The 11,235-nt window shown below is 42.4% G+C and overlaps 1 pseudogene; it reads left to right on the top strand.

Annotated features, from left to right (window-relative positions):
• Nucleotides 1-1,327: 1,327 nt before the first annotated feature.
• On the top strand, nt 1,328-8,552 carry LOC119850676 (annotated as a pseudogene).
• Nucleotides 8,553-11,235: the final 2,683 nt, after the last annotated feature.

The raw sequence follows: 11,235 nt of genomic DNA, 5'->3' as shown, positions 1-11,235 counted from the left end.
AAAGAATAACATTGAAAAAATAGCATTTCTAGTATAGCTTGTTATCTTGTGTGTTTCTAGTTTCCAGCATCCTCCCACTGCTTGTCCAAGGGGGTGGTTTTGGTATCTTATGCAACTCATTACATACAACATTGTCAAGTTATACAGAGCCACGGGAGAGTAATGTGGTCAAGGAGTTCTACTCACCACCAGCTTGACAATGGTGCTCAAGGCTGCGTCCTCCTTCTCCCCGGCATATGATCCAGAATCTACAATCTGTAAGACATATGAAATATGGCAGGCTCATAAATTTTCCTGTCAGAGATACAAAAAGCCTGTGGTAGGAGCTGTAAATATCAGATATCATTGCCTCCTTCCCAAGAAAGTAAGAAGGTGCTAAGAATAATTAGCAGCACTGTGGTGTTTGGCATTTTCTCATAAAACACGACTGTTTTCTCCAGAGGGTTCTGTACCAGAGTCATTAAGTACTCAGATAGCGCACCTCATTTTCTCCTTGCAGCCTCTCATTGGGGCTGGATATCTAGCATTATGACTGCATCCACAGTATGTCATGATTTAGGAGAGGAACTCACCATACTCAGTAATGACTGCTTTACCCAACCCAATCTGGCTCTTTAATGGACTAAGTAAATGTAGTTCTTTCTGCTTCTCTTTCCCTCTCTCTCTCTCTCTCTTTTTTTTTTTTTTAGGTTGTTGTTGTTGTTCCAAGAAGCTTGTGTACAGTTTTGGATCTTCATTTGTCCTCTCCTCCCTCTTTCTATGTTGTTTTGTTTTTTGTTCTTACTGTTAGTGTTTGCATCTCTTTTCCTGCCCAGGCTCCACTTAAAATCCCCCAACTTTACCAGCTTTTTCATTGACTACTATGTAAGGCTAGATTGCCACGCCTTTGAACAGAGTGGTCCAGAGCTGCATGATCCCAGGGTAAACTCACACAATCCCACCTTCCTGCCCTTCAATGCGCAGGAAGAATGCACAAGCTGCACCATCCTTTGGGTTTCCTCTACTAACTAGCAGAGCCCAGGGCCGGATTAGGGCATAAACTGTACAAATACATACTGTTAGCTGCTCATAATGACTACATCAGAATTTCAGCCTTCCTTTTACAAAAGTATGTTTCTAGTCCTCCTGGTTGAAAAGACAAGCTTGAAAATGTGAACTGATGCAGCAATATTTGCCTGAGTCTGCAGATAGCCTGAAACAATAGCTCTGAGAATGGTAACTGCACCATTCATCTTACTGGAGTGTTAACTCAGACTCACTGCTCTAAGGGCTCTCACCAACACCATCTGAGCAGAGAACTCTGGGAAGAAAGGCCCTTGCTGCCACCATGGCTCCCGAGTCCTGTGCATGGATGAATGAGGGTGAGTCCTCTGGAAAGCACCCAACCCATCTAAAGATAATGAGTGGTGGACTGGTGAGGGGGGAAGCCCAGCATGCCATTAGAGGAGACTCCTTTTTCCACCCCAAGGAAGTGTAAGGCCATAACATATGGCCATGGTGTGATACAGAGCCAAAGGATGCCCTCCTGTGAGGATACGTCTATGGCCCCAGATTGCTTGAGTTCAGCTTCTCAGAGCCCGTAGGAAAGGAGTTGGTTGTCTCAGACCATTTCCTAGCAGACAGGTTTGTTTCAGAAAAAGCTATTACCACACTTGCACCCTCAGCGGAGAAGCCCAGGATGGAATGAGACCCTGCGGAATAAAACAGATCTAAGGCACATCCACACAGCAGAATGCAGGTCTTTTGCACTTCTGCCCTTGCTGCAGATAAATAATTTCATTTTCTAGGTTGTCAGTCTAGCACTTTTCATCAGCACTAATGATTCATTATTTCATCACATCATCAATTACTTCCCCACCCACAGAGTCTGATTACCTACATGTGACAGGCTAGGCAATAGGTTCCATAACAACATATGCATCATATTGTTTTAAAAACAAAACGTGATCCAGTAGCATGATAGAAAAAATATATATTGCCCCATTTAATATGTGTATGTAGGGCTTACCTTGAAACAGCAATGTACTACAGTGGGCAGTTTCCCAGCTTCTTTCTGTGTTCATGCCCATGTTGGACACTGCTAAGTCCTCCCTCCCAGATATTACTTTCCCATCATGCATATAAAAATATTTCTGAAGAGCACTTCTCCCCATGCTTTGAAATGCACCAGAGTGCTCCAAATGGCAGGTATTTTTGAAAGATGTCCTAGAGCAGAGATCCCATTGGAGACCTTTGTCAAACAAGTTAGATACTGGGGGAAATTGTGAGTATTATTCAGGAAGCAACATTCCCAGTGAAAGTGGTTGTCTCACTCCTTGATATAGAATGTCTTAATGAAGTCATTCGAGAACCCCTCCCTCACTTCCCCGTATGTTAACAAATGAGAGATTTGAGGTTGAAAATACAGGCTTATGGGGACTTTGCATATCATCACTGACTTGAGGACAGGTGTTGGTGAGTAGACAGCAGAGAATCACTGGGCACAGGAGTTTCCTTCAGAAATACATAGCCTAAAACAGAGGAGCCCAAACTGTAGCCTGTGGACCACTGTTGGGGCCATGGAGAACTGGTGTAATTGACCCGTTTGGGCCAAAATAAGGGTTTGAAATGGGAACCCTCAGCACTAGAAGCATAAGCCTCTACCACTTAATATAAAGGATGATGAGTTTGAGCCCAAACTGATTGTAATCAAATAGACTACCATTGACTTTAATGGGCTTTAGATCAGCCCCTAGACCCTCCAGTGGCAGCTGTAATAGACTTTGGGTATGTCTACACCGCAGCTGGGAGTGAGCCTCCCAGCTCGGGTACACAGACTGGCACTAGCAGTGTGCTAAAGTAGTTGTGTAGACACTGCAACTCAGGCACTCAAGTCTAGGGAGTTAGAAGGCCATCCCCAGAGCAGGTCCATCCTGTGCACTGATGAGGCAGGAGTCCTGTGGTAAAATCAGTATGTGATCATGTAATTAAAGACTGTAGCATAATGCATACGCACAGGACATCCAAATTAAAGTTGCACAGGCAGCCTTAATCTGGCATTTCCTAACTTGAGTGTTTGACTTTGCAACTTTAATAATGTTCCATTAAGGTATTTTTTTTGTGTGTGTAATATTTACACTGCTGCTTTTCTTAACTATGGACTTTGTGAGTGCAATACAAAAATACTCACTATGCAAGTACTATTTAGCCAATCAATTTGTGAATCCAATTTGTGGTCTTTGAATTGGTTGTAAATCTAGCTTTGCTTTAACAGGTATTGGTTCAGTCCAGTCATTTGCAATTTCAAACACCAGCCCATTAATCTCAATAAAACGTCTGGGCATAAGGGAGTAAGAATGCCTGAATAAAGCACAGCAGGCACTGCTGCTCTGCCTCTAGCATTGAATCTCTCAAAGAAATCGTGAACGGATTCACTTGGAACCGTGCTTTGCTCAGCCACTTCTACCTTTGCCTCTGCCTTCACAGAGGCTGTGCTTTTCTTAGCTGCTTTTACAATTTTCTCCTTCCTGGACAGACTTAGAAGATAACAGAAAAGACAGACTGCATTGAATAATCAATTAAAAAAATTTTTAGCCAACAGTATTTTGGTTGAAAATCTCTCTTTGGTTTGTTTATCATTCCGCTAGAGGCCATAGTTACCCGATAGCTGTTCTCTTATGATCACAGACTTCCTCCACAAAATTATAGAAAGAGATGTAGACCTTCCACATGTACTGTAACCACCTTTAAGAAGCAAGCAACAAAGTCCCCTCCAAAGACCACTTTAAACATATTGTAGATCATAGGATCAGCCCAATCTATATTAAAACATTCAACGTGTTATTTATTATCAGTGTCTGAATCAGTTCTTGTGAAAGGAGCTGGACTGACAGCCTTTAAGAAATAGATCCTCCACTCAGGTACAGAACACACACAATGGCAAAGATATTGGATCATATTAAAGAAGTTCTATATTAAAATCACAGATGAGTTTGATTCCCCATAATTAGTAATACCCTGGAATTTAAACTAAGAGGTCTTTTGGTTTTTGGTCTCTTGTTTTTACTGTTTCTCTCCCTCTCTGTGTGAAACGTGCAAGCTGCTAATTGTGTTAGTACATCCTAAGACAGAGTCTGTTCTCAAAGCAATACTTTGTAACAACAACTGCTCACACAGACTCCCCACCCTTTTGTTGTATTTCTCTCTCTTTGTTAACAACTGTGATTAAAATAGAGATAGAGGATGTATGTGGATGGATGCTTGGGGTGGATAATATATGAATGATCAGGGAGGTGTGAGCCTAAGAATACAGTCTCCATCGGCCGAAGAAGGCGTCAAGTGGAAACAACCAGAGGACCTCCGGAGGGCAGACTGGAATCCACCCAACAGCCTCAAGGATGGGAGAACCAAAGAACAAGATAACATCTGGTAGCACGGAGCCGTCAGGAATGTGCCATCTGCTGATCGATTCAGCAACAGCATGATGAAGCAATTCCCATACACTGGCATAGGAATAAATTCCTATAAAAATGGACTCCAGAAACTGAGAACTTTGGGGTCTGATTCTGCAAACCAACTTACAGGAGTGTCAGATGTGCATCTGACAAGGCTCTGCTCCCTCCTCGTGTCCAGGCCACCTGGCCAGTGGCTTGGCACGAGCAACTCTAAGGCTGGTAACTATGATAACAACCTTGTAGAACCTGTGTGTGTGTGTGTATGAATGAATGTGTGAATAAATATGAAATTGAATAGAATGTTATAGCTATAACTTACTTGATTCTTGCTTACTATGATTCCTTCTGTATTCACAATAAATGTGGCATTTTGCCTTATTCCCTTTAATAAGATCCTGATGGTTTTTATTTTATTGGTATAACAAAGATAGCTAGCTTCACACTGCCCTGCCAAAGTGTCTCACCTGAAAGGATCACCTTTAGAGGTTGGAGCATAGTTCAATCTATTCAGCCCTTGGCCTCTCCTCAGAGTCTGTCAAATAATGCTAACCGTGCTTCTTTGTGATGTAGACCGGTTGTCCATTGGGAACTGAACTGAAACCATAACCTTCATTTCACAGGAGTTGTTGCACAAGTATCAGAGGTCTGTCAGATACAAAAGATCACTACCACTCCTCCCATGAGGGACCTGAAACAGTTGATACTGAAAAAGAGATGTCAGTTTTTGAACCAAAAAGCCATTCGTCCTTAATGGATATACCAGGAAGATCTATTTGCCCATTAAGATTAAACCTTCCTCAGGAGACATAATTGCCCAATTTCCTTTTATTGTTTCTACTACCTTTGGATTTGCCATCCATCAAATGCCCTAAATAGGTAGCCATCAGTGGCTAATTGAGATTAAGCCTACTGTCTAACACTTCCAGTGAATCTTACAGGAATTAATGTTGTATCTAGTTAGGTACAGACAGCTAGCCCAGTTAGCATTTGTAAGGTTTTGTCTACGCTTGAAATGCTGCATCTGTGCTGCTGGACTGCATCAGTGTAGACACTACCCACACTGACAAAAGGGGTTCTCCCATCGGCATAGGTAATCCACCTCTACCAGAGGCAGTAGCAAGGTCGACCTAGTGCTGTCTACATGGGGACTTAGGTCATCTTAACTATGTCACTCAGGGGTGTGGATTTTTCACACCTCTGAGCGACATCGCTGGGTCAACCTAACTTTTTAGTGTAGATCAAGCCTAAGTTTGTTCCTAGGTAGTTCCTGGACTCAAGGCCACCTTGGAATAAACTTACAAATGCAAACTGGGGTCGTTATCTGTACCTAGCTAGATAAAACAATTAAGTAATCTCAACATGTGAAAAAACACTGATTCAGAACAACTTGCTCTTGTTCCAATAGAAAAGATTCCTGGCTGGTCAGAGGGAGGTATGGGCTAAAGCTACTGAATCTGAATTCAGAGCCAGATTCCAAATACCCAAAATTTGGGGCTCGTTAAGGGTCAAAATTCTGCATCTAGTGTGCTGAAACATGTGTAATAAATGGTTCCAGTTGCTGAAACCTCCTCCCTCTCACTGCAATTAGCTGGTGTTTGCATCTGAGGTTTTGGCTCAGAAAAGAGGGAGACCCACCCATCACCTATGGCTTAAAGGGATTGTTAATCTACAGTGTTCTGTTCAGACTTTATTGACAATTTCAGTTGGAAAATAGCTCCTGTGGAGCTGAATTGGGGCTTTTCTCCTTTTCACCATTCCTGTTGTATTGCAGCAACGGCAACCCTGATCACCACTGAATTCCATGTAATTTGACACACTGACCTGTTGTTACATGTCCTATTTTCTCACAGTATGCACAATAAAAGATCTGACATTGTAAAAGTAATTCACACCACCATAATAATAAAAGAAAATGTTACAAGCATTAACTCTGTCGAGTAAAAACAGAAAATAGGTTCTCTCTGTCTCCTAATCTAAAGAGAATCTACAAAAATGCAAGTGGTCTGGAAACAATAGGGGGTAAAATCATGGAAAGAGAAATGGAGCTATGGCAAGTTAGACCAACTGGGCATCTGCCTCCAAGAGTCCCCAACTGGACTAACTCTAGTTCTTGCCACTGAAGAAAGTTAAACTGAATCAGCTTCTCTTCCCAAAAGGCAACTCTAGAAAGAGTCCAGTTACTAGTGAATGTGTCCACACCACATACCCAACAAAAATTGAGATTAATTAGTGCCTGTGACCCAAGAACCCCTGTCATGGGGGTACAAGGATCTCCTGGGTTCACTAAAAGAATGTTGTGTGAGGTCTCTAATGAAAGTCTGCGTCACACTAGTCATCGTAACTATGAGATGTATGTACAGAAAATCTGTGAGGAGTTATGTCTAGATACAACAAATTATGTTCTCTAGGGTTGTAGTTAAAAGAAGTCACACAAAGGAACTGTGTCTTGAGACCAACTTCTCAAAGCTCTGTAATCCTCTTTGGATTCAGATTACAGAGCAGGGGGGTGGGAGACACTTAGCTCCATCGTGGACCATTGTGTATTGTATGTCATACAATAGAAGTCTATTAGGATTCTAAGTCAAATGTTACTGAACAGCTGGCAGAGACTTCAGAAGGAAGCTAACAAAACAAGGTAAACGGTGAGGGAGGGGGAGACAGAAGGAGAAGGGACCCTATCTTGAGGTGAACATCAAAGGTGTGCTCTGGTATATTTGGGTGTGCAGAAAGACAGCCTGGCGTTCTTTCAATCTGCAAGGAAAAGCAGGCAGTAGACTTGATCATATGAGAAGGGGTCTCAGCCAAACTGCTTGAAAATGCTGGGGAAAGTTATCTTGTAGGACAGTGGTTCTCAATCAGGAGCCTGAGGCCCCATGTGAGGCAGCCCAGCAGGTTTCAGGGTGGCCGCCAAGCAGGGCCAGCATTAGATTTGCTGGGGCCCAGGGCAGAAAGCTGAAGCCCAACTGCAGGGGGCTGAAGCTCAGCCCTTAAGCCCCACCACCCGGGGCTGAAACCAAAGCCTGAGCAATGAAGATTCGTGGAAGCCCTGTGGCCTGGGGCCCCAGGAAATTTCCCTGTTCGCTACCCCCTAACGCCAGCCCTGGTTTTTATATGCAGAAAACCAGTTGTTTAGCTAGGAAATGCCTACTGCTCCAGTGAAGAAATGAAAGGAAAGAAGCAGCCCCATAATCCCACCCTTGTGTGACTTCGGGGGGGTGTTTCCTAGTTTACACTACAAGGAATATGGGACATCTGAATTAATTGCTCATTAGAGCTTGTGGCTGGCACAGTTAACAAGTATGTTTTCATGCTTTGACTGCCTATTAGACCTCAATTAACTTGTTAGGATACAGGAAGCGGGGTGGAAAAAGAACATAATCAGTGGCCCCAGGGAAGCAAGAGGGAGGGAACCGGTTACCACATGAAAGCATGGGAGGCATCTGGACTCAGGAAAACTTCTCGGGACAGGTATCACTAGGGACATCTGGCACAACCATCCCAACACCGGGTGCAAAAGAAAGCCCTGCCTCAAGAAGAGGAAGTATGAGATAAGGCAACCTCCTGCCAACGCCAAGATTGGCCCGAATTCACACAAGGAGGGTTCGTGGTTTTAACAAGAAATATGCTTTGCAGTTGGACTTTGGCAACTTCTCTTGGGGATGTAAGTGCTGCATCTGCAAGACCAGATTCACTGAGGTGGTCTACAATGCTTGCAACAATGAGCTGGTGTAGACTGCATCATTCTCGCTGAGAGCACCCCATACCGACAGTGGCTTGAAACCCACTACACACACCTTGCTCCTCAGATGCAAGAAAGGCACTACAATGACTCCTGAAGAGGAGGAAATCTTAAACAAGAAGCATTCAAAGAAGATCCAGAAGAAATATGATGAGTGGAAGAATGCCAAGATCAGCAGCATCCTGGAGGAGCAATTCCAGCAGGGAAAGCTGATTGCTTGCGTCACCTTCAGACCTACACAGTGTGGCTGAGCAGACAGCTCTATTCCAGAAGGCAAGTAACTGGAATTCTACCTGAGGAAGATCAAGGTCAGGAAAGGCAAATAAATGTACTATACACAACTGAAAGAATGAATAAAAAAACTAGGGTCTTGTTAAAAACAGAACAAGGATTGGGGATATCTGAAAACATTTAAGTTACACTGGGGGTCACTGGGCTTTAGAAAAAAGGAGACAGCAGAGGTACTGTAAAGGGCCATCTGAAAGAGCCACCTATTTGGGGGCTCTTTCCTGCACTGAGTTTAGAATAAGGAATAGAACCCAAATCTATCCAAATTTTAGGTGGGCTCTGGATTCTGGGATTTTCACAGAGCTCCACCAAGCGGGTAATCCCCTCCAGGCTGAAACTGACATACACGGACAAAGGAGCAGAGGGAAGCTTGCACTGCCATTATATGCTTTCCCCTATTCGGTGGATAACTACAGGATGCCTGCCTCCAGAGCTGTCATTCTACCATCTTTCACAACCACTAGAGTCACTAAAAATTTAAAAAGCAAAGAAAAAAACTACCTAGTACATGGCTAAACTATATAGAGCTGTCACTGTGTGCATGGTAACAGTGCAAGGATTTCCTCTACTGTTCAACGCCTTATGGCCCTGACATACAATGTCTATAAATAGACTCTGCTCTAACATTCATTACCGTTATCTTATCAGTATTGAACCTGAATTTTCAAGTCGTGACTTCATTTTTTTTTTTATTGCTTTTACAAAGTCAGTTGGGCTGACAAAGTCAGATAATGGCTTTTTTGTAGTACTATGTGCCAGGTAGCTCTATCTCAAAAGAATCCATCGTGCACAATTAGAAGCAGGAGTGGTGCAGTTTTCCCTCTTGATTAAGCCAAGAGACATGACAGAACACTTAAGCAGTAGGTAACAACAAACTTTCCTTCAAGTGCATTGAAAAGTGAAAGCTTCCCACCACTTAAGATGTTAGCTTATGCTCGAAAAGCCTTGAGTGGCTATATAATTCTGAAACCGTATTATAGCTACTGCTCATTTTTGCAGGTATAGCATTTTCCCTTCCTCCACATTGTATATTTTGGAAAATAATATGGAATAAGCCAGTGTTAATAATTGTATTTGTGTAGTATAATTATACAGTAAGATTATGCTTTAGGGGATGGTAACCTAAAACCTATAAATGTTCATAAATATCTGCAATATGAGGTGAAACCCAGAAAAATAGGACAGTCCTAATCTTACAGTGCTTTTACACTAAAGTCAATGGAGTTGTTTCAGATTTAAAATAAATGTCAGTGAGTTCAGAGTCAGGTACGTAGGATGCAACATTCAAAACCATGTAAAGCATTAATATCAGCATGTCTTCCCTTCACCCTTGAGAGCCCTACATTAATCACTTTCCATTATTTATTGGAATTACAAAGACATGGTTGTTTTACTGATAATACAGAACAACAATACACATTAAAATTCAAGAAAAAACAAGGACCTCATTCAATTTGAGAATGAATCCTTACTCCATTGTCTTCCAGTCTAGCCAACTATCCAGCTCATCTCAATGCAATAGCAATTCTGTCTTACTAGCAAATAAGTTTGGTCTCTTACCTGCTACTCCAGAGACAGATTCTGATCCCACAGACTGATTTTACACCAGTAGAATGCTATGGATTTCAATGGACTTAAGCCTGATTTATATCAGTGCAAGATCAGAATCAGGTTCTCTCTGCCACCGTTGAGATCCTTAACCAAGAGCTATGAAGTCTTACTTTGTAATTCCAAGTGTGATTTTTATATATTGGCCAACAATCTCTTGAACAGAAAAAGTTAGTTTATATGTACAATAGTTGAACATGGTACAACTTCAAAGGCATGACCAAAAGTCCTTATCTCACTGTATGATGGTTGAACAACTCAGCAAAGTTGTAATCAACAAGGTCTTTTCCTCCACTATTACTGATTATAAGTAAATTAAAAGTCTGGGGAACTCTAAGCTTAGCTCCATAATGCCCTATTTCCCTCCCAAACACATTCTCCTCCTCTGTGACCCATGCACGAGATCTCCACCAGGGATGGGAGAGTGTGTTGTAAGATTGCTCATCTTGGGCTCAGTTCCAATTGTTACAGAACTGCAGGAGCAGGTCCCTCCCCCTAACTCCGCTCAACTCCAAAGGTGCAGTTTTCAGTTCAGCACAAGCAGCTGCCAAGGGTACTATGAATAGCTGTACTGGTGCTCTAAAATAAGACATTCGACAAACGGTGCCAGCAAATAGTCCTACTAATTCTGATAACTGCTAGCTATCAGAAGCTATTTAATGAGAGGAAAACTGTCAAGAGTGTGGCCACTTACATAAAGATCAGTGGTGAACTTGTAAATACTCTGCCTTGTCATTAAAGAAAGATGATGATGGCTTTGATCATTTCTGATATGAACACTGGATGTGTGTCAAGTTTACTACTGTAGGTGTACTGTCAAACTAGAAAAGGCAGAAGGGTAGGGGTATTATTCCTCATTAGATAGCGTCCGTCCTACAGTTCAAATGCAATAATATATCCTGCTGAAAAGCTCCCAATGAAGCAAATTGCTGCAGAGATATTGACAGACTGGAGAAGTGAGAGAATGGCCAGGTGTAAGGGAGAGAATGAGCAATATTGAAGGAAATAAGGTTTTGATAGGAAAGAGAACTCTATGAGTGAGAAACCAGAGAGATCGGTGCTTAGTAAAGACAAGGGCCAGAGAATGAATGTGACATCAAGTGGAAGCTAAGGGTGAAAAAGCACACTAAGGGAATGGCTACACTTGCAGATGTAGAGTGCTTTGAG

This window comes from Dermochelys coriacea, chromosome 2 (assembly GCF_009764565.3).
Source record: "Dermochelys coriacea isolate rDerCor1 chromosome 2, rDerCor1.pri.v4, whole genome shotgun sequence".
Taxonomy (NCBI): domain Eukaryota; kingdom Metazoa; phylum Chordata; order Testudines; family Dermochelyidae; genus Dermochelys; species Dermochelys coriacea.
This window is presented reverse-complemented; position numbering and strand designations above follow the sequence as displayed.